This window comes from Macrotis lagotis, chromosome 6, assembly GCF_037893015.1.
Source record: "Macrotis lagotis isolate mMagLag1 chromosome 6, bilby.v1.9.chrom.fasta, whole genome shotgun sequence".
NCBI lineage: Eukaryota > Metazoa > Chordata > Mammalia > Peramelemorphia > Peramelidae > Macrotis > Macrotis lagotis.
The window spans coordinates 125458970-125479998 of NC_133663.1; the positions used below are offsets into that span (position 1 = coordinate 125458970).

Consider the following 21029-nt stretch of genomic DNA (forward strand, 5'->3'; position numbering starts at 1 on the left):
AAAAACCAAATGGAAGTCCCTGACCTCAAAGAGCTCCAATCTAATAGGAGAGGCAAGATACAAATAAATATGTAAAAGCAAACTCTAGATAGAACATATTTTTTCTTTCCTTTGTTCTAGAAGAAGACCCTGATATCAGGGAGGTGATGCCAAGACAGGCACCTGGATGGGATTTGAGTAAGGAGGGAATGTGCTAAGTCACCAACCTCACTTTCTCTTCCAGATATAAATCAGGATGACTGGAGATAGCCCTAGGTACAAGGTAATCAGAGTTAAGTGACTTGCCCAAGTTCACAAAGCCAGTTAAGTGACTGATTTCAGATTTGAATTCAGGTCTTCCTTACTAAAGGACTAGTACTCTAACCATTACGACATCTAGCTGCCCTAATGGGATAAATTAAAAATAATAAACAGAAAAATGCTAGACTTAAAGGGGCATTAGGTTCCTATAAAAGGTAAGATTTTTAGCTGGGACATGAAGGAAGCCTGGGAAAGTTGGAGATAGAGATGAGGAGGAAGAACATTCCAGGGAAAATAGCAAAGTTGGAAGTTTCAGTATCTTGTTTCAGAAATAGCAAGACCAAGCATCTATCACTGGATGCAAGTGTAGGGATGGAGCAGTGGGTTATGAAGGGTTTTGAACCCCAGGCAGGATTTCATGTTTGACTTTGTGTATATGTGAAAGGGAGCCACCAGAATTTACTGAAATAAGTTTGTATATTTCAGTCAAATCTGTGCTTAAGAAAGATCACTTTTTAAAAATGAATTTATTTTGCCAACCACATGCAAAGATATTTCAATAATCATTAGGTTTTTGAGTTTCACATTTTTAAGACAGATCACTTTTGCAGCTAAATAGAAAATATGCTGAAGTGGGGAGAGACTTATAATAGGTAGAACTACCAGCAGGGAATCTTTGCTTAATTTAGATCTCCTTGAAAACCATTGGACAGAGGCAGCTAGGTGGCACAGCAGATAAGAGTAGCTGGCCCTGGATCAGAAAGACCTAAATCCAAACCTAGTCTCAGACAGTTACTAGATGGGTGATCCTGGGCAAGTCTCTCCACCCCAATTGCTTCCCAAAACAAAACAAATCAAAATAAAATGAGAAACTAACTGAAACAGTCCACTTAGCATCAGCTAAGCCATACCTATAGGTAATTTAGTTAGTTTTGTTCTGGAAGATAACTGCAAATTTAGGAACAAATTCTAAATATAAGATTTTCAAACCCTTCTCACATTTCTTTCTGTGCCTTAGGGGGAGAAACCCACAGAAGCTACTTTCCCACGTGAAACTTCTATAGGCACTTTGGCAGCTAATCATATTCTGGACTAACATGGAGGCCCCAGGGCACTTATTCACAACTTTTTGAAATTACATCATACTTACTTTATATTTATTTACTTGCTTTGCATTTGGATGCTTATAGTAGAATAGACATTCCTCTAGGTTGTTTTTTATTTTTATATCCCCAGGTCTTTGCTAAGAACCTGGTATATAATAAGAACTTAATGTTTGTTGAATTGTTAAGTCTTCTATGTTTCCTTTGAAAACAGACTTGCTAATTAATAAACACACCAGTAATTATATTGGGTTTTAAGGTTTGCAAAATGATTTACATATATTACCTCAGGGCTAGTGAAGTTATTAATTTATTCTACAATTTTGGAAAGCACTGTGCAGTTATACAATTAAAAAGTCACCAAAAAGTGTCTAGTAATCTCTCTTTTAACTTTATACCCCCGAAATAGTTGGTAACAGAAAGAACCTTATCCATACAAGAATATTCATAGCAGCTATTCATAATAATAAAAACCTGGAAATAATATACCCAATAAACTGCACACTAGCTACATAAATTGTGGTACATGAATGTATTATAATATTATTGTATTAAAAATAATGGTTAATATAAAGAATATTGAGAAATATGGAAGGATTGCTATGAAATGATGGGGGGTGGAGATAGGAATCAGACCTGGGATTTTATTTATTGGGATAGGAAATCACAGATAAGGACTTCTTGTACAATGCAGGTCAGTTTGTTCTTTGCAATTTATCTAGATCATTGAGAGATTAAAAGAAATGCCCAGGATCAAACAGCCAATAGGCATCAAAAGTGGAATTTTAGCCCAGGTCTTCCTGGTTGTTTCTTTGTCCAATATGCCAATGTTGCCTCTCTATATAAAATAATTCAGAATAAAAAAGGAAAACCAAATTCATATACACATACATATACATAAACATTCTATATGTTGTACATTCTACAAAAGAATTACAGAAGATACTTTTTGGTTTTGTCATTTGTATGCTTCTTGAATTGAACTGAAAAAGGTCAAGCAACAACAAAACTTACAGTGAATAAAATATATTTGATGTTATTTTGTTTAAGTTAGTAGAAGAGCTCTTTTGTTAATTGGTACACAGGAGTATATTCTTGCTCATACCTATCCCCTAACACAGTGCCCTTCAGACAATATGCTTAATGTTTGTGTGCATGTTGTATCTCCCCAGGAGAATGTAATTTCCTCGAGAAGAAGACCCCTTTCATTTTTCCTTGTATCTTCAGATTATAATAGGTCCTCAGTTGCTTTGCACTGTCTCACTGAATTGAATTCTGTATAATCTATCCCCAAATAATTTTTTTTTTCTTAAAATGACAGTCTTGTCTTGTTACCTTGCCATATGCCCACAAACTGGCCAAAATCTTACCAATTGAAAAAGTCTTTCCTTGATTCCTCAAGCTACCAAAACTATCATCCATTATCTCCTCTTTTTCACCAATACTTCCTGAAAGAGTTGAGATTGTTTCACTGAGGCTTCTCATCTCTCATCCTGCCATTCACTACGAAAGCAACCATCAGCTTCTGATTTACATCTCCATCTTTCCTCTATTAATGATGACTGCATTTTCACTGGCCGTCAAAGAATTTTTCCTCATCCCTGACTTCTTTCAAGTCCCAGCTAAAAGTCTCTCCTTCTGCAGGAAGTCTTCCCCAATCCCTCTGAATTCCAGTCCTTTCTCTGTTGACTATTTCCTATTTCCTGTATGTAGCTTGTTTGTATATATTATTTGAATTCTGTCTCCTCCATTAGATTGTGAGCTCCAGAGTTCAGAAACTGTCTTATACCTTTCTTGGAATCCCCAGTGCTTACTTAGCTCAGTGCCTACAAATAGAAGTTATTTGAAATCCAATGATCTTTTCTGTCTTCATTCTCCTTGATTTTTCTGTAGCACTGGACATGACCAATTGTCTCTTCCCCCTTGGTTTCCCTGAAACTACAACCTCATAGTTTGCCTAGTTCCCTAATGAATCCTTCTATTTCTCCATTGTTGGCTTCTATTCCTGACCCCTTAATATTATTAGTATTCTCCCACCTTCTATCCAGTAGACTCCTTCCTCTGCATTTTCTTCCCTAAAAATTCATACAAGTTTAACGTGGTTCAATGGCTGGTGTCCTGGACCTGGAGTCAGAAAGACTTCAGTTCAAAGACACCCTCAAACATTTAATATTCCTTTGACCCTGGACAGAAATTTCCTGTTTATCTCAGTTTCCTGCTTTGTAAAATGTCCCTATTCCATAAGGTTGTTCTAAGGAGCAAATGAAATAATATTTGCAGAGTGCTTAGTACAGTGTCTAGAACATAGGCACTAAATAAATATTCTTATTCTTATTCTTATTATTATTACTTTCCAAATTTCAGCTCTCATCACTAGGTGACTGACTTCTAAATTTCTACATTTAGCTCTCACTTATATTGAGTTTGAGACACCTTTCCAATTGGCCATTGATCATTTTCCCCTATATGCCCCCAGTAGCACTTTAAACCTAGCAAATCCAAAACCATACAAAGTCTTCCTCAACCAAAACTTGATCCTCCCAATAACTCCATTTACTTAGACAGGTATACTCAAAACTTTACTGTTAACTTTAACTCTCTTCCCATATTTAGTTACCAACTTCTGTCAATTCTTCTTCCAAAATTTCTCTTCCATCTATCCCTTCCTCTTTATTTCAATTTTTACCGATCCAATCCTCCAATGTAAACCTTTATTATCATTTCCTTGGACTATTGCAACAGTTTCCTAATTGATTTTTCTGTTTAGATTCTTTCCAGACCCAACCCCAAACTACCAATAACTATGAGAATTAAGACTGAAAAAGGTCACTGGATTTGGTGATTAGGAAATCATTTAGGAGAGTATAATAATGTCAGATGAGTAGATTTCACATGCATCTGATTATGTCACTCTTCCACTAAAAAATTTTATGAACTCTCAATTGCATACCAATTAAAATGGAAACTGCTTAGGTTCTCTGTATTCTAACAAAGCCTCATCAGGCTTATCTCACCTAATTCTCTTCCAAATACACTCTATTCTAGCCAGAAGAGACCCACTACACAAGAATCAGTTTAGTAGAATGTAGGTTTCTTTAGAGTCTATAATAGTGCTTTGGGCAAGCTGGTGCTTAATATGTTTAAATATTAGCTATTATCATGAATTACCTTCATGTTTTTGCTCATATTATCCCTTTAACCACTCTCCCCACCCCCACATCCTCAGCAATCTCTGCCTGATGAAGTTGTCCTTTCCAGTCTTCAAAACCCATCTCAAAGGCTGCCCTCTCAGATCTAACATCGCCCAAGAGTAATTACCCTTTCCTTAGGCCTTGCTTAAAGACATTATTTATTTTGAGTTTTACAATTTTTCCCCTAATCTTCCCTCCCCCCCACCCCCCACAGAAAGCAATTTGCCATTCTTTACATTGTTTCCATGATATACTTCCTTAGATCTTGCAAAAGATTTTGTGGTTCTCATTGGCAGGTACAAATTATTTCCCATTTTGTCTTATGGTTGTTTTTGTAGGTTCCCCGTCTTCTTAGTAGTCTGGTTCTTTATTGGACAGTATCTGTCTTCTCCACTCTTGCCAATCTTCAAAAGAAGAGGGGAACAGGATAAAGATTTAAAAGTTTTGAATTTTAATGGCGTGGTAAACTTTCAGAGAACAATCTAATCTTGTTGCTTTCTCAAAGTCTGCTAATTTCTTAAAATCTGAAATTTTCATATCTTTATCCTATCTATCTCCCTCTTTTAAGGACATATATTATCCTCATCAACATACCAAAGTGCTTATTAAGTATTTATTAAATTGTATTATACTTTGGATCTCCTCACCAACCCAGCATTATGCTAGGGTAGGTTCAATATATTTGCTTAATTGTAAAAAAAATCTTTGATATGTAAATTCTGTACTTTCAAATTACTTGAACCCATTATATTTTCCCCTATACTTACTGATAAGTACTTACTGACATGGTACACATATTATATGTGGTTTCCTATACAAAAATGTTTGTGATAATTGGTCATTTATCACTGTATACCATCAGACCACATGTGGCTTACACAATTTTGGATTCTAAACCACATCTATCTATAGGTTTACTGTCTGCTTATTCTTTTTCTTCTCCCTCCCTCTCTCTATCCTATTATCTTCTCTTTCTCACTCCAAGTTCCTTTCTCTCTATTTCTCCTATAATCCTTCATAGGTGTTAATAGCATCATCCCTACATGTATCAAGGGCTATTATGTGCCTCTAAGGGAGACAAAATAAATATCTCTAGCCTCTTCCCCACCCTACCCCTAGCCTCTTCTCCAAGGAAAACTTGAATTCCTTCCAGGAAGGGGGTCAGGAATTTGTCCACTCTGACCTCCCCTGAGAGAAGGGGTATAGGGCTGGAATTATATCTATCTGCTTCCTTAAATATTATTGTTTTTGAGATGTAGTTTTCAGGATAAAGCTAAAGGTCTAATCATTATTCCTTAATAGGGAAAGGAGTATCCAAGCTTCATTGTTTGACTTTCCACCAAATACCAGTTCCACAATGAATCCAAATAATGAGAAGTAAAGAAATCCATTTATCCAAGTCATTAGTAAGATAGAAATAAGAGAAAGATACAAATAAGAAAAAAAGATGAATACATATCAAACAATACAGAATCAAGTAGCTCTCCCATTGGGATCAGTTCAAATAAGAAAGTCTCAAATCTCACTCAAGGAGAAATTCTCCAAAGTCTTGTGCAGCAAGGTGAGTATATGCCTTTATTCTGCCATCTTGGCTCTGCCCCTCACATACTGGGTATATAGACATCCTGGATACTGCTAGTTCCTCTCAGATCTGCTTTTTTCCCCAGAGTCTTATTTTCCCTTGAGTAAGTGAAGTTGAGTTGGCATGATCCATCTTTTCTCCAATCTGGATCAAGTACACAGCTTGAAGAGACTAAAGAGATCTAAGACTCACTCTACCCCTCACACTAGTCTGGTCACACCAATGAAGAGAGGGTCTCATACAATGGGCTTTGGCACTCCAGTTAAATAGGAATATTGAAGTATATGGTATTTTTGAAAACGGCAGTTATGTGACTGACAGTATATCTCAAAAGTTGCTTCTTTATCTTCTCATCTTAAACATCTAACATCGTTTCCCAATGCTTAAATTGGGATATAGTCATGCCTTTGCAGAGTTGGGAGGCCATGGGCATGGAATATTGAATATATTTTCACACTTTTTTTGATGTAGTAATTGGTCTTGTTGATATTTCTTTCCCTCTTCCTTTTTTTCTCTGATCAGTGCAGTGATCAATGATGTTTCCAAAAGCTCACCGTTGACCTCCTTCATTCCTGATAAAAAGGATAGTCATGGGAAAAAAAAAAAGGAACAGGGGAATGTGTTACCCTGAATGTGATGTCTTTGCTGTCAAGTGTCTTCCCCCTGTTGTGGCTAAGTAAAATCTTTTGTTAACTGATATCCTAAAGGTATTTCATTTCATGTCAGTATTAAATCTTAACTACTAGACTTCTCCTACAAAACTATCTACTAAATTTGGAAAGTTTTAATATTTCGATCTGTACAAATGGAAGTAGCACTCTAGACCTTTTGAAGTGATGAAGTAGGAATCCTTCCTATTGCAATACAATTCACCCATTTTGGTATGTGGACAGTGTAAGCCATTGCTACTTCTTGATTTTCAATTTAATAAAAATCAGAAGTCTTTAAAATTTACTGAAAATTTGTTTTGGAGTAAGGTTTATTAAAACAGATTATTTAATTAATTACTGATGAGCTTTGCTTTTATAGATCATTAACATCATAATAGCTACCTTTCCATATTATGTGCCCCCGTAAAACATCTCACAATGCTATACTTTTTTGAATTGTCATTTTTTAATTTTTATTTATTTTTTCAGTTTATACTTAAAAATAGCTTTCAACATTCATTTTTATAAAGTTTTCTCACTCTCATCCTTCCCTCTCTCCCCACATTAGGACAGCAAGTAACCTGAAATAAGTTATACATGTACAACCTTACAACTCCACATTTTTTCCATGCAGTGATTCCTACCCATTTTTTTTTATAAATTCTCTATTTAGCATCTTTGGAGTACAAATGTCCTACTAAAAATTAATTGTACATATTGTACCATTATTTAATTAGTATGTATTATTATTATTATTATTATTATCATTATTATTATTATTATTTTCAGATGGCACAGTGGTTAAAGCATTAGATTTAGAATCTGGCAGACTCTTCATGGTTTAAAATCTGACCTTACATATTTATTAGCTGTATGACTCTGGGCAAGTCATTTAACCCCATTTGCTCAGATTCCTCCTCTGAAAGATGAACTGGAGAAGGAAATGGCAAACCATTCTAATATCTTTGTGAGGAAAATCCCAAATGGGATCACAAAAAGTCAGTCACAATGAAACAAAACAACAGCAAACACACCCAATTTTTTAAATGGAAGTTTAGGAGAGAATAAAGGCTTATTACTTGAAACAAGGTAATTTCAAAATAAACCATCAAAGTTTAAAAGTCTGGACTGGGAGTTTCATTTTTACACCTTTGCCCCAGAATTCTCCAGGCATGCTTCACTTTTTCTAAGTGTCTGGAACCAGTTTTTCTTCCCTTATTATCCTCCCCTTCCAAGAAGAATTAACTTACCATATCATAATAAAAATAAAGGAATTAGAGAAATGGGTAATCTAAGATTTAAGATGAGGAGTAGCTGTTGGAAATAAAATCTAAATAAATAACATTTTCTTCTTCTGAGTTCAGGGCCTGGTTTTGGGGTACTAATTTTGGGGGATTTTCCTCTTGAAATTACAGGGATAGTAACTTTTTGAACAGTATTTTTTGTCACTAGGAACAATCATAACAATATGCTAACATGAAATTTGGCTAGTGATAAAGTAGGTACCAGGAGTTTGATTGAGAGATATAGAAGTCAACATGCTGAAAAGATTTCTCTAAAGTACAGAAACATGCATTGTTTTGGGGTTGGGAGGGCCTGGACAAGAGAAATATTTAATAAAATCCTATTGATGTAGATGCACACATCTCTAAGACTTTCCTTAATATTCCATTGATTCTGTGATCTCATTGTTGTGCATACACCCTTCTCAATGGTGCAAATCCCAATCAAACCTCAATATATTCTGTGTTAATTATGTCTCCTTTAAATCTTTCATATAAGATACAGTTCAAGACACTACCAGAAAAAAGTTGCTATAAATATTGTTGTACATATAGAACCTTTTCCTCTTACTTTAGGATCATAGGTCAAGTAGTGCTAGTGTCAGATCAAAAAGTATCAACAATTTGGTAACTTTCTTTTCCTCTTTTATCATGTTCTCCAGTGTGATAGGTGTGAAATATAACCTCAAAGTTACTTTAATTTTCATTTCCCAATTTTCAGGTATTTAAGACAATTTTTTCCCCATATGATTTGTTGTTAGCTTCAATAACTCCCTTTCAAAACTACCTGTTGGGGCGGCTAGGTGTTGCAATGGGTAAAGCACCGGCCCTGGAGTCAGGAGTACCTGGGTTCAACTCCGGTCAAATCCGGTTGCAGACACTTACTAATTACCTAAACTGTGTGGCCTTGGGCAAGCCACTTAACTCCATTTGCCTGGCAAAAAAAAAAAATCCTAAAAAAAATACACCTGTTAATATATTTTGACCTATCCCTCTTCTAGATATGTTATCAGGCTACTTTCAGTGTCAATATACTTGATAAAAATATGAGAAGGTTTTTGCAGGTGATTACAACTTATCACATCTTCATATTCACACAACCAACTGAAAGATATCCAGAATAAAAGATGTAATTTTGTTTATTTTTTGTTAATTCAAATATCTAATACAGGACAATATTAATTAAAACATATACTAATTTGAAGAATTGTTTGTAAACTTCTGCAAGTTTATTTTTATTTTTTTTTTAGGTTTTTGCAAGGCAATGAGGTTAAGTGACTAGTCTAAGACAGAGCAACTAGATAATTAAGTGCCTGAGGCCGGATTTGAACTCAGATACTCTTGACTCCAGGGCCGGTGCTCTATCCACTGCAACACCTAGCCACCCCTAACTTCTGTAAGTTTTAACTGATTTTTTTTATCAAAATTTCAGAGAACAGTCTAGAACACTAGGTGACATACAAAGTCAAAGGAACCTCAGTAATTTAAAACACCTGCAACAAAGAGATTGCATTGAAATCTATCTATTTGGGGCAGCTAGGGTGGCATAGTGGATAAAGCACCAGCCCTGGAGTCAGGAGTACCTGGGTTCAAATCCAGTCTCAGGCACTTAATAATTACCCAGCTGTGTGGCCTTGGGCAAGCCACTTAACCCTGTTTGCCTTGCAAAAACCTAAAAAAAAAAAATCTATCTATTTGATTACTAAGGAGTAAATTCCAGCACATTAAATTTAAAATATAACCACTTCATGAATTCAAGTCAAGTTAGTTAACATTTATTAAGCATCTATAGTATCAAACATTGTGCTAAGTTCAAGGTCACAATAGAAAAAGTAAAAAAAAAATCCTTGTATCAAAGAGTTCACAGTCTAATAAGGATGACAATGTGCAAACTAAGTACATACAGGATAAACTGGGAATTTAATTTTTTTTTATTTTCAGTTTCAAATTATCTCCTCTCCCTTCCCCCACACATTGAGAAGGCAAGAGACACAATACTCATTATACATATTAAGTCATGCAAAACATATTTCCACATCAACCATGTTGTGTGGAGAAAGGGGAAGGGAAGCAAAAAAAAAAATAAGAAATTGAAAGAAAATATGCTTTAATTTGTACTCAAAGTTCATCAGTTTTCTCTCTGGAGGTAGATAATATCTTTCACTATATGTCCTTTGGAATTGTCATTGATCACTATATTGATTAGAGTAGCTAGGTCTTTCACAATTGATTGTCATAACAATATTGTTGTTACCATGAACAATATTCTTTTAGTTCTGTTCACTTTACTTTTTATCAACTCATATGAGTCTGCCTACAATTTTTCTGAAACCATCCCCTTCATCATTTCTTACTTTATAATAATATAATAATATTCCATCACAATCATCTATCACAACATTCCCCAATTGATGGGTGCCCTAAATCTGAGCTGCTATAAATATTTTTGTAAATGTTGCCCTTTCATTTAAAAAAAATTTTTTGGAGTACAAACCAAGTGGCAATTTTGCCCTGTCAAAGTATATATACACAGTTTTATATCTTTTTTGGGACATGGGTCCAAATTGTTCCCCAGAATTCTTGGACAAGTTCACAACTTCCCCAACAATACATTAGTATACCTATTCTTCCTCATCCCCTGCAGTATTGGTAATTTTTCTTTGCTGTCTCTTAGCAAATCTGATTTGCTAAATGGCAAAGTAGAACCTCAGATTTGTTTTAATTTGCATTTCTCTATTAGTGATTTAGAGCATTTTTTAAATATAACTATTGATAGTGTGGCCTTGGGCAACCCACTTAACCCCATTGCCTTCAAAAATCTAAAAAACAAAATAACTATTCATAGCTTTGATTTCTTCTTCTGAAAATTACCTATTTATATCCTTTAACCACTTATCAATTGGGGAAGGATTTTTATTTTTATAAATTTGATCCAGATCCCTATGTATTTGAGAAATAAGATCTTCATTGGAGAAACTTGCTGTAGGGTTTTTTTTTCCCAGTTCCTTGTTTTCCTTCTAATCTTGGCTGCATTGCAAAACCTTTTTAATTTAATTTAATCAAAAATTGTCCATCGTACCTCACCTGATCATTTCTATCTCTCTCTCTCAATCTTATTTGTTCATGAACTCTTCCCTTATTCATCAATCTGACAAGTAATTTTTTCTGTAATACTCTAATTTACATATATTACCTTTTATATCTAAATCATAACCATTTTGAGTTGATCTTATATATATGTGAGACGCTGGTTTATGCTTAGTTTCTGCCAGATTATTTTCCAGTTTTCCCAGAAATGTTTGTCAAATGATGACTTCTTGTCCCAGTAACTTGGATCTTTGGGTTTATCAAATCCTATCAAACAAACACTAGTTTACTATGACCATATATAAATATATATCTGTCTGTATATATGTATATATATATATATATATATATAATGCCTAAAATATGCCTAATCTATTCTATTGATCAAGCATTCTATTTTTTATCCAATACCAGATAGTTTTAATAATTGTTACTTTAGAGTATAGTTTGAGATCTGGTCCTTTTAGGGCATCTTTCTTCCCCTCTCCCCTTTTTTCCATTGATTCTCTTAATTTTCTTGACCTTTTGTTCCTCTGGATGAATTTTGTTATTTTTTTATCTCTATAACATAATTCATTGAAACTTTGATTAATATGGATAAGTAAATTAATTTAGGTAGTATTATCTCATTATATATTGGCTTACAACTTATGATCAATGATTATCTCTCTGATTAATTAGATCTGTATTTGTATGAAAAGGTTTTTTATAATTGTGCTCATATTGTTCCTGTTTGTGTCTTAGCAGGTAGACTTCTAACCCTTTTATACAGTGTACAGTTATTTTAAATGAAATTTTTGTTTTTTTAATTTTTTCCTATTGAGATTTCTTATATAGAAATGTTGATGATTTGTGTGGGTTTATTTTATGTTCTAAAACTTTGCTAAAATTGTTTTAGCTAGTTTTTTAGTAGACTGTAGTTCTCTAAGTGTCCCATCATATCTGCAAAAAGTAATAGCTTTGTTAGCTAATTGCCTATGTTTATTCTTTCAATTTCTTTATCTTGTCTTATTGATTTAGCTAGCATTTCAAGTACAATATTTAAATAGTTATGGTTCTAATGGACACTCTTTGCTTTGCCAGTTGGCGGAAGGCAAGAAGATTAAAGAAAACTGGAAAAGACTTCTTGCTAAAGATGTGACTAATTTTTTTTATGAGTAGGACATTTTTATTATTTATTTTTCTGATTGTAAGTAAAGATAATTTTCAACATTCGTTTTTGTAAAGTTTTTCTCCCTCCCAACTGTCCCTTCCCTCATCCTAGGACAGGAAGTAATCTGATAGAGATTATACATGCATAGTTGTGTTTTATATGTTTCTATGTTAGTCATGCTGTGAAAAAGAAACAGAAGAAAAAGGGGAAAACCACAAGAAAGAACAAACAGAAAAGAAATTTTAAAAGGTGAAAATAGTATGCTATGATCTGCAATCATATTGCATAGTTCTTTTTCTGTATATGGATGGTATTTTCCTTCTCAGGTCTTTTAGAATTGTCTTTGATTACTGTGTTGTTGAGAAGAGCTAAGTCTATCATAGTTGATTGAAAAATATGACTTTAGGGTAGTTAGGTGGCAGGGTGGATAGAGCACTGGCCCTGGAGTCAGGAGGACCTGATTGCAAATTCAGTCTCAGATATGTAATAATAAATTAGCTGTGTGACCCTGGGCAAGTCACTTAACCACTGCCTTGCAAAAATCAAAGAATAAAATCAATAATCATGAAAATGTGACATTTTTGGCTATTATGCCCCCATATTCTCAGGGATTCTAGGGTATGTCAAGGGGCTTGTGATTGATTTGGCTCAAGTCCTTACCAGCTCATTTTAGAGGTTCAGTGACTAGCACACCAACGGAAACTGATTGGCATTTTACACAGGTCTATTTTTCTTCCTAGATACAGAAAGAGCAAACATATAATTTTCTCAGTACCTTGGAGATTTATATCACCCCATACCACCTCAGACTTAGGGCACAGGAGGTATATTAACTTCATAATTTAACTCAATTACTACATAGTATTGGTCCCACCAAGTTCACATTCAAAGGTAGAAACAAGGCTGATTTCTGTTAGCAAAGATTTCCAGACTCTTGTCACTCATAGTGTCAATGCTGGAATGATTGCAACCTCTGGTCAGTATTCCTAAATTCTTTGATCTTCATGGTTCAAGGAGACACCTAGAATAGAAAGGAATGAATGAAAAGACCAAAGACCCAGACCTGTTTCTGGGAGACTATACAGCTTCAAAGGAAGAAAAGGAAGGTTCCATGACTCTAGACCTTATAGCATGATTCTCTCCTTGGAAGCACTAGTGAAGGAGCTACCTCACTCTCTCAGACACAAATGAAACAAAGCCAAGGCTTTTAAGTCATTTAAAAAACAAAAGTAGTTTGGCTATATCAGTGAATAAAAGGTATCTCCCAACAATATAATTAGCCAGAATGAATTAAAAAATGTTTACCCAAGTTCAAGTACTCATGATTCTCCCACAAGTAGTTTGCAAACATCCTCCACATGAATTATGTCATCTTAGCTAACTGACAGAGTCCACAAATGTTCAAGACTTCCAATATTCAGATTGATTCTATATCTTCTGAGCCTACATCAGCACTGTATGATCTTTCTTAATTCATTCCACTCTGGAATTCTAGCTTTTAAGAACACACTACCTAACCTCAAACTTCTCCTTGAACTCTCCATCTACAATTTGACTTTTTTTTTTTTAGGATGTATTTTTCTGGAAATCTCTAATAGAAGTTAACCCTTCCATGACCCTTTCCGCCCACTACCACTATCTCCAAACATACAGGATTTAAAAGAGGAATCAAGTATTCCTTTGCTCTCTATAACTGCTTCTGGGCCATCTCAGTGTTCAATAAATTTTCCTCCTTCAAAGTCTATGCATTCTGATTTATACAGTCTACCTTTTTCATTGCTGCTTTCTTCTACTAACCTCCACAGCAGATTATTTTTGAAAGGAGATGATTTGGGACCAAAGATAGTAAAAATTTGTTGCAATGCTTAAAGGAAGCATGAAGGAGATTTTTTCAAGATAGAAGAACTTTTTATCAATTACTTGAAAAATTGTGGAGCAAGAAAATGATGATGATCACTATGAGACAGAATGGATTCATTAAGAATAAATCATGTCATTATGAGACAAGTATGGTTCTGGCTTCAAAACTATGAGAGTATTAAACAGTAAACTCAAACTATAGATCAACTAATGAATATGGGCACAAAAATGTTTATTATAATATTAGGAGAGATTACAAAAAATATATTTTTAAAATTATGCACTGTGACCAACTAGGATTTTTATCAGGAATGCGAAGTTTAACATTAGAAAAAATAATCATTGTATTTAATCACATAAAGGAAAAAATCCAAAATGATTCTATCAATAAACATAAAAAAGCTACCAATAACACATTTATGTTAAAATTCCTCAAAAAGTATAGTCAAAGAAAGATACTTCTTTAATTCAGTACAAAGTATATATCTAAACCAAGAGTTAGTGTTATTTATAATGGAAAAGCATTGGATGCTATACCACTTAATATAGGAATAAAAAAAATGTATCCTTTCTAATAGTTTTTATCTATCCATTATTATTTAACGGGTTCCAAAAATTGAAGTTACAGCAATAAAAAAAAATTAAAACATTAAGCATTATTAAAGAGATGAAATTACTCCTATTTGTAGATGAGTTCACCTAAAAAACCCTAGATAATAGTATATATATATATTTTTTTCACCCACTCCAAGGTAAGTATGAGTTTGTAATATTGCATATGTTTTGTCAACATGTTACTTGCCTTGCTAAACTATTTTTCCTCTTAAAATTTTTTTAATATAAAGGATTATTCTATGGGGGGAAGAAGAGAGAGGTAGTAAGAAATAATGTTCATGTAAAAACAAAAGATATCAATTTTAAAAATTCTTTCCTTCATCTTATATCTCTTCTTCACTCCTATTTTTTTATTTTTATTTATTTATTTTTAACATCTTTATTTATTTATTTATTTATTTAGGTTTTTGCAAGGCAAACGGGGTTAAATGACTTTCTCAAGGCCACACAGCTAGGTAATTATTGAGTGTCTGAGACCAGATTTGAACCCAGGTACTCCTGACTCCAGGGCCGGTGCTCTATCCACTGGGCCACCTAGCCGCCCCCACACCTATTTTTTTAAATCTTCTTGTATTCAATGAAACCTAGATTTCACACTGAAGATCCCATATTTTGGAGCCTTCTCCCAGGCTAATTGATTCTTCTCTGTGACAAGAACAGCCAGAAGAAGGAAGAGAAGGGGTGTTTGCTCCTCACTGCCATTGTCAGTATGTCCTTTTGCCTCTATTACTTGGTAATCTCCTTTAAACTGTACCTCATTCTGTTAAGATTTTTTTGTTGTCATCTATGGATAATCTTGATGTCTCCAGCAAGTTCATTATCTGATTTCTGCATTCCAATTACTGCCCCCCCCTTCAAATGCTCAGTCCCTTAATTTTTTAGCCTCCTCACTTCTGTCAATATAACCTTGCATTGTGGTAGTCACATTTTAGTCAACACTCTCCCTTTTCCCTCTCCCCCAAATAAATGGATAGGGTAGACAGAGTTAACTATTATTTGGTTTTGTAGGCAACTGAGTGGTGAGTACCACACTTGGAGTGAACAAATCAAATACAATGTTAGTAGAATATTTGTGCCTAGAGAGATTGGTAGAAATTATTAAAACCCATAACTTCGAATTCTATTTCCTCTTCTTATATCCTTGTACCATCATAGTGTTTTATCAGGGATGTTCATGAATGTCTCTTTTTGTTCTGGTTCAAGTTGTTCTGGTACCTAGAAACAATGTACATCCAGTATGAGGAAAACTAGGAATCACACAAAGTGATTCTGGTTTCCTTCCAGAGAGGAGTACTACATGAGAGGATGACCTTGGATTTAACATAACAAAGGTTATGCAAAATTTCCTCTTTACCCTATCTAATTATCCTGTCTTTTTCTTATAGCTTCTCCAGGAAGTAATTGACTACACCTTCAATTTTGTCTAGATTTAGGAAAATAAATGTTGCCTGGACTTCAGCTCATGTTTTTCATTTTATAAATGAGGAACCTGAGGACCAGGGAGTTTAAGTCACCTGTCCACTGTTGTTGTTTTGTTTTGATCCTGTCTGACTTGTGACCCAATTTGGGATTTCCTTGGTAGATATACTGAAGTGGTTTGCCATTTCCTTTTCTAATTCCTTTTGCCGATTCAATGAGAAAATTGGGGTAATCTGGGATAAATGCCTTGCCCAGGGTCACTCAGCTAGTTAGTGTCTTGAAGCCAGAATTGAGCTCATGAAGATAAGTAATCCTGACTCCAGGCCCAGCACTCTATCCACTTTGCCATCTAGCTACCCATGGTTACTCAAGTAGTAAGAAGCAGCAGTAGGATTTGAATTCAGGTTCTCTGATTATATTGTCTCACTGTACACTTTTCATTTGCTTTCATGACATTACTCTCCTGATTCTCCTCATCTTTCTAATTATTTCTCTTAATCATTTATTGCTGCCTATTCCTTCCTTTTCATTGCCTCTTAAATGTATTATTCCCCAAGGTTTTGACTTTTTTCTTTATTTTTGCAAAAGTAATAGTGCTATTGTAACTTGAATACTGAAAAGAAAAAATATTTTCATCAAAAAGATACAAAAAGTATTTGAACATTAATATCAGTGAATTAAAAAAAGAGGCTGGCTTGTTTGATTCAGGTGTTTATAGATAAATTATGAATTTTTAAAATCATATCCACCCTATACAGGTCTTTAAATCATTATATCAAGGAGTTTATTTCCAAAACAGGATTCATTTAAGTTAAGCTTTCATTCTAAACATTGAATACAAAATTAACTGGATGTGTACATGATGATGAAGTCAAAAATCAGAAAATTCCCACATTTACTGCAAACAGAATATAAGTTGCAAGTCTAATCTAATTCAGCAAATGTTCATTAAGCACCTACTAAGAGCCAAGTACTGGCTAAACTAGTTTAATCTTTTTTTTTTAAAGATTTTATTTTGAGTTTCATAATTTTCCCCCTCTAATCTTATTTCCCTCTCCCCCACACACCCACAGGTCATGATATATATTGATCCAAATTCAATGTGATGAGAGAGAAATCACATCCTTAAGGAAGAAACAAAGTAAAGGAGATAGCAAGATCAGACAATAAAAAAAAAATTAAAGGTAATAGTCCTTGGTCTTTGTTCAAACTCCACAGTTCTTTCTCTGGATACAGATGGTATTCTCCATTGCAGAGAGCCCCAAATTCTCCCTGATTGAGGGAGTCCATCAAGGTTGATCATCACCCCCATGTTGCTGTTAAGGTGTACAATGTTTTTCTGGTTTTGCTCATCTTGCTGAGCATCAGTTCATGCAAATCCCTCCAGGCTTCCTTGAATTTCCATCCCTCCTGGTTTCTTTCTTTTTTTTTTTTTTAAGAAAGATTTTATTTATTTTGAGTTTTACAGTTTTTCTCCCATTCTTGCTTCCTCCCCCACCCCCACAGAAGGCATTGTTAGTGTTTACATTGGTTCTATGTTATACATTGATCTCTATTGAATGTGATGAGAGAGAAATCACATCCTTCAGGAAGAAACATAAAGTAAAAGAGGTAGCAAGATCAGACAATAAGATATTAGTTTTTTTTCTCTAAATTAAAGGTAACAGTCCTTGGTCTTTGTTCAAACTCCACAGTTCTTTCTCTGGATACAAATGGTATTCTCTATTGCAGAGAGCCCCAAATTGTCCCTGATTGTTGCACTGAAGGGATGAGTAAGTCTATCAGGGTTGATCATTGCCCCCATGTTGCTGTTAGGGTGTACGTTGTTTTTCTGGTTCTGCTCATCTCACTCAGCATCAGTTCATGAAAATCCCTCCAGGCTTCCCTGAATTCCCATCCCTCCTGGTTTCTAATAGAACAATAGTGTTCCATGACATACATATACCACAGTTTGTTAAGCCATTCCCCAATGGAAGGACATTTACTTGATTTCCAATTCTTTGCCACCACAAACAGGGCTGCTGTGAATATTTTTGTACAAGTGATATTTTTACCCTTTTTCATCATTTCTTCAGGGTATAGGCCCAGTAGTGGCATTGCTGGATCAAAGGGATCCAGCAATCAAAGGATCAAAGGTTGGATGAGTTCACAGCTCCAACAATGTATTTGTGTCCCAGATTTCCCACAACACTTCCAACAATGATCATTGTCCTTTCTGGTCATATTGGCCAGTCTGAGAGGTGTGACATGGTATCTCAGAGATGCTTAAATTTGCATTTCTCTAATAAGTAATGATTTAGAGCAATTTTTCATATGTCTATGGATTGCTTTGATTTCCTCATCTATTAATTGACTTTGCATATCCTTTGACCATTTGTCAATTGGGGGAATTTTTTTTTTAATTTGAATCAGTTCTCTGTATATTTTAGAAATGAGTCCTTTGTCAGAAATACTAGTTCTAAAGGTTTTCCCGGTTTACTACTAAACTAGTTTAATTTTAATAGTTAATAGGAAGCTCTGTGTGGTTTATCTTTCCAATACACTGAAATCAGCTAACTCTTCTGTTATTAAATAAAATTTAAATTTAAATTAAGCATAAATTAAATTATTAAGCATTTATTAAATTTATATATTTTTATAGAACTTGTATTAGGGATGCGATGACAAATAAACCAGTTCCTACCCTCAAAGAGCTGACATGTTATCAGATGATATAATCAATATATCTATACATACAAAATAATACAAGGTTTTTGTTTTTTGTTTGTTTGCCTTGTTGGGGGTGGTGGTGAAGAAAAAGTATTAGCTTCTGTGTGAATAAGGAGCCTCATACAGCCAAAGGTTCACATTGAGCTAAGTCACCAAGGGATTTCAAGAGACTGAAAGGACATTCCAGACCCAAAGGACAGTCAGTGTAAAAAGGTAGAAGCAGTAGGTAAAGTATGTTTAAGAAACTGGAAGAAGACCAGTTGGGTTGGACTATAAAATGCATAGAAGGAAATAACATATAATATAGTTAGAGCTGGGATGTGAAGATGTTTAAATACCAAACCTATAAGGGACTCTATTTGATCTTAGAGATAATAGGGAGCAAACCATTGGATTTTACTGACCCGGCCAAGGATCTGGCCAGATCTGTGCTTTAGAAAAATCACTCTGGTGGCTGTGGGGAAGATGAATTGAGACTTGAGTCTGGGATTAGGAAGTTTATGGAAAAGATAATGAAGGATTAAAGTAGGGATAGTCATGGGAATAGAGAGAAAGGGATGGATATGAAAGACATTATGGGAATAAGAAGTAACAAACCTTGATAAATGATCCGATATATAAGGTGAACCAGAGTAATCCAAGCTAGATGGTGGGAGGATGGTGATGCTCTGATAGAAATATGGAAACTGGGAAGTTGTGGAGGAGTTTCATGATTTGTTTTAGATGTATTGCTTTTGAAATGCCTAATTGACATTCAGTTACCACTGCATGGAAAGGACTATAATTAAACCCATAGAAGATGGAGAGCTAACAACACTCTGTGTATAGAGGAAAAAGGGAAGGCACAGGATCAAGCCTGACATGTGGATAGCCAAGGTCAGCTATATGGATGATGACTCCCTAAAAGAGAACAAGAGGGGTAGTCAGAAAGATAAGAGAAGGAGCAAGAAAAAGCATTATCATTAATATTCTTAGAAGGAAGAATCTTCAGGAGAGGGTGAATCACAATGTCAAATGCTGTACAGAAGTCTTCTCCCTGGCAAATTCATCTATGTGCAATTAACTCAAGAATCTGTAATCTCCATTCACTTCTCTGAGCTTCAGGATTACATTATCCTCTGCCTACTGGATATCTCTCGGAAACAGTATCTCAAACTTAACATGACCAAAACCAAACTTATTTCCTTTAAAATCTACTTCTCCTTCTTAGTTTCCTATTTCTGTCAATTGTACCATCATTCATGTTGACTTTTAAAGCCTTGGAATTAGAATTTCTTCTTCTCTGTCTCTCTCTCACTTCCTACATCCTATTAGTTACCAATCTGATCCAATTCAACTAACAGTAAGCAACTATTTGTTAGACATTGTGGTCAACCCTAGGAATAGAAAGACTTTTTATGAAAAATATTTCCTGCCCTCAAGGAGCTCACATTCAAGTTCTTTGATTGCCAATGTCTGTTGATTCTACTCTCCAGTATCTCATGAATCTGTTATCATCTCTATTTTAACTGTCTCCATCCTAGAATAGGCCATTACTGCTACTTACCGGATATTATAATAGTCACTTAATTGGCCTTTCTACTTCCAACTTCTAACCCTTCCTTCTTCTAATCTTTCACATTGCTTCTTGATTCATTTTCCTCATGTACTGGTTTGACCACGTATTCATTCATGTAGCATACACTTATGACAGACCTAGGGGAGACGGGTACATAACTGCTTCACAAAGGAGATAAGTACAAAGGAGAAAACAAAAGACTATGAAAAGTATAAAGATATGCAAAACTCTCCATTGCTGATAAAACTCCATTGCTTTTCCTTCCACAATAAGCCATCACTTTTATCTCTTCATTTTTCTCATGGTAGACTCTATATCCTAGCCAAACCAGATCCTCAATTCTCCTATCCCTTGTAGGTATCTGTGCCCATCTCCCTTTATGTCACACAGGCAACTAAGTAGTTACAGCTGATAGAGAACCAGACTTGCCTCGAGTCAGGAAGATTTAGTCAAATACAGCGTCAGGATTTATAACTGTGTGACCTTAAGTCACTTAATCTCTGTTTACCTCAATTTTCTCAACTGTAAAACCAGGCTAACATAGTACTTATTTCCCAAGTTTGTTATTAAGGATCAAAT

At 34.8% G+C, this 21029-nt stretch overlaps 1 long non-coding RNA gene across 1 annotated transcript; it reads right to left on the reverse strand.

The window, feature by feature from the left end:
- Positions 1-4748: 4748 nt before the first annotated feature.
- LOC141491816 (uncharacterized) lies at positions 4749-20607 on the reverse strand. Its single transcript, XR_012469775.1, has 3 exons — positions 20439-20607; positions 12950-13025; positions 4749-4938 (listed from the first exon to the last, which is right to left on the reverse strand). It is a non-coding gene; the product is annotated as an uncharacterized LOC141491816 (long non-coding RNA).
- Between the last annotated feature and the right edge of the window lie 422 nt (positions 20608-21029).